General features: G+C 47.5%; 1 protein-coding gene across 1 annotated transcript in view; it reads left to right on the top strand.

The window, feature by feature from the left end:
* LOC123084295 (disease resistance protein Pik-2-like) overlaps positions 1-3,772 on the top strand; it is a 9,633-nt gene that overhangs the window by 1,207 nt on the left and 4,654 nt on the right. The window lies entirely within an intron of this gene.

Here is a 3,772-nt window from a genome sequence, read left to right as displayed (position 1 = left end):
GACGCTCGGCGGTGCAGCGCCACGGGGTGCTCCTACGCAGCGACGGCTCGGCGTGGTGGCAGGGATCTCTATCATCGGTACAAGCGATCTACAACGCAACGGTGCGATTTGACGGTGCCTGCTTAGCCTAGATCTGGGCCCTACGGTCCCTATATGTGTCTGTGCGGGCCGACTGTGGGGAGGGTCGTCGGCGTTGCTTCCAGGAGGCGAGGGGGGGGGGGGAGGGGGGATGGGCTGGTGGATGCTGGTGGCACTGGCGCTGGCCTGCTGCAGCACGGCCGGCGGGGCTTTGCCGGCCCGATGTGGGGTTGGTCGGGCTATGGGTGGCCTGGTATGCCCTGCTGCCGTGTCCGGACGGCGACCGCGATGGTGCCGGAGGCACGGGCCTCCCGCATGACGACGGTCGTGGTGATTCCCTCCCGCACGGCTCCAGTGCCGCTGCTGCCGTTGCCGGTTGTGTCTCTCTCCTCTTGGCCTCGTGGTGCTGATCCTAGCGAGGCGGCGTGGGTGGCGTCATGACCGCACTAGCTCTTGCTGGTGAGCGGCGGGATGGCTGGCTGGCTCCGGCCATGTTGGGGTAGTGAGCATGCAGTGCGGGAGAACTCAGTTGCCGACTCTTCCAGCTCCAGTGCGGTGATACCTGCGGGTGCTGCCATCCCTTCCTGGAGGGTTTCAGAGGTATCCATCCCCCAATCCCTTCCGCGTGCCAGGGGAAACCCTAGGACACATTCGGGTAGAAACATCGTTGGCTTCGCATCCCTTGTTGGAGCTGCTACTTGGTACGCGTTGGATCGAAGCCTTGTTCTATGGTGGGTCGATTTCGGAAGGCGCATCGGTGGCTGATCATCCATGCTTTGTCATGCTGCCGGTGTTGGCATTTGTTTCTTCTTATTTTCCTTTGGGCTTTTTGTGCCACTCGTCCCAGCAATTGCTATGTGATCGGTGCTGGTTTGTTTGTAATACAAAGCAGGGGAAACCCTTTTTGGTAAAAAATCATAGAAGACCAAAGCTATGCCAGGCGGAGGAATAAAAAGAAAAACCTGCAGCGATAAAAAAACGATCGATGATATACAATGGTGACCATCGGCACCAACTATCAATTGACAACACAAGCAATTCTGCAATAAATTTTCAGGTACTAAATTTTCTAAATTGTCTAACTTTGGTAACTACCTATAGAACTAGTTTTCTATATAAATTCTTTTCATATGGAGCAGATAAGCAAACATTATAATACATTAATGTGCTATTTCTCAGGGATTGAGTAAATGTTATTTCTAAGTCGACAAAGTTGCATCATAACCATACAATTTCAAAAGTTGAGATTATTGACTTAGAAGTTAGAAATAATAATTTGTATCTTTCACCAAAAGGTCTACATTGGCTAGAGAATAGATGCTCTAAACCATTAATAATACAACTCCAATTTTTCTAAATGTAAATAATTTTTAATAACGAGTAATGACCCAAATAGATGTGAGAGATAGTGTACGAAATAATTTAACAATTTGGATGGCATAACTAGATTCAGGAACTACCTCTCGATAAAACTAAATCCTTATCATGGTAATTTTATAATGCTAATTAATACTACACTTACAGTACGAAGAATTGTGTCATTTTATTAAAAGTTACTGAAATTTACATATTTTTATTTTCAGTCGTTCTGACTTTCTACAATAATTAATCTAATATAGATAGGATGGCGGGCGTATGCGCTAAAATTTCTCTAATCTCTACCATCTTTTCTACCGTTGCAACGTATGAGCATATTTACTAGTAAAGATACAATGAAGCAATCATGTAGTAAGTCAAAATGTTCATTTTACCGAAAAGCAGAATAAACTCGGCCTCTCTAAAATGTTCATATTAAATTATTCAACACAGACCAACAAACTGCATACAAGGATCAATCGAATGCAACCTTTCTGGTGAACTATGTCGCTACACCTATAAGATTGATGATGTGCCCTGACAGCACCAATGCACACCAACTAATCTGGTGGCCTCACGAAGTGACAAGCTTTCAGCTGAAAGCACCAACCGGCCTAACAGACCCACAACGTGCACTGTAGGAGCGTGCTCTAGGATCCTGCGGTGGCATCTTCAGGAGCGATCCTTGCACCGACCTTGCTAGGCCCAACTATCGTTGGTGTCACCAATGTCGAGACTCCACCGCGCCACACCGATGAGACCCACCGCCTTTGATGTGGTAGATGCAACACAACTCCACCTGTTGGCCCCTCTAGTCAGTATCTACACCAAAACAATACCCCAAGGATGGAGAATGGCACAAGTCTCCGTCATCATCCGATCCAGGAGACCCAGATCCAGGGTTTCCCTCAAAGTAGATGCCTCCTAGAGGAAAAGTGGCATGCCAACTACAGTTTCCAACGAACCAAAAAGGTGCCCACCAGCACAAAAGTTCTCATGACGGTGCCTTCAAGAAGGACACAACGCCTAGAGTGCCACCACCGGCTACCGCAGTTAGGGTTTTCACCCAAGAACCAATATGATAAGAAGAGGTAGCGCAGACCCAAATGACGTCTCCAAGAACGAAACCGGCACCCTCGGCAGTTGTCGCCATCGTGGCCGGCCGGAGCCAACTAGGGAGATATCCCGATCTGGATCCCCACCACCCGCCATGCCACGCCATAGGACAAGGAAGCTTATCCAAGGGTCAGCCGCCCCAGGTCCGTGGCCTCCGCCATCTAGGGGGGGGGGGCAGCGGAGTCCAACCGCCACAATCCTTGGCCGTGCCTCTGGCATTGCCCGATGCTAGCCTCATGTGGCGGCGAGGGAGGAAGGAGATCGTGCCGGCTCTGGCGGCGGTGGGAAGAGATGGCCCCCGAGTCGCCCTAGAAGGGGGCGGGGGGAGGTTAAGGTGCTATGCCTCTTGACCATTTCTTCGTAGCCAGCGAGGACGCCGTGTGCATACTTCCCGAAACATGCCACCGTTGAGTGTTACATCTGGGAATGACATTGTTGTTTCCTTAGCAATCAAGCTATTCTTATTGCAGATGAGTACCTTGTGTAGAAATGGGTCAATTGTACTTCTCAGTGTGGTATGCTAAACACACGTGATATGTCAAATGTTTCTTCACGGGTGCTTCGAACAGCTTCAACAGTTCTGTCATATTTGCTAGTGCAGCATTTCGGTGCCCACCCTGCACCCTTTTAGGAAAAAAAGACAAAAATATTCATAAACTTCCATTTTTTTTGTATGGTAGAAACTTTGTTGAGTGAGGTCAGCTCCAATTTTCAGATCATTTGGACATCTGAGTAACTCAACAGAAAAGACAAGTCGAGCCAAAATAGTGCATGAACAATAAAATATTTATAGACCCAAATTTATCTTTTTTTGATAATAGTTGCTCAGACATCCAAATGATATAAAAATTGAAGCGGAGCTCAAGCATCATATTATCCACCATGCAAAAAATGGATTTTTTTAACTTTCTAGTATTTTTTTTATGTTTTTATTCAACGCGGGTGCACATGATCATGGGCTTAGAAGTGGATTATCCCATGTGTTGCATCCTTTCCAAGGCACATTGAGAACATTGCATAATATATTGGAGACTTCCGAGGTAAACCGTAAGTTCCGGATCGGCAAAATACAACCACCAAATGCTCCCTACGTGTGGGACTTGTATGTCATTGTCTCTTTCTTCCCAATTCCACACACACCCACGCACATCACGCATAACTTTTGCCAGGTAATCAAATAATTCATAGAAGTGGAACTAAACATGATTTCATACAAAAAAGG

Source organism: Triticum aestivum, chromosome 4A (assembly GCF_018294505.1).
Source record: "Triticum aestivum cultivar Chinese Spring chromosome 4A, IWGSC CS RefSeq v2.1, whole genome shotgun sequence".
Lineage (NCBI taxonomy): Eukaryota > Viridiplantae > Streptophyta > Magnoliopsida > Poales > Poaceae > Triticum > Triticum aestivum.
This window is presented reverse-complemented; position numbering and strand designations above follow the sequence as displayed.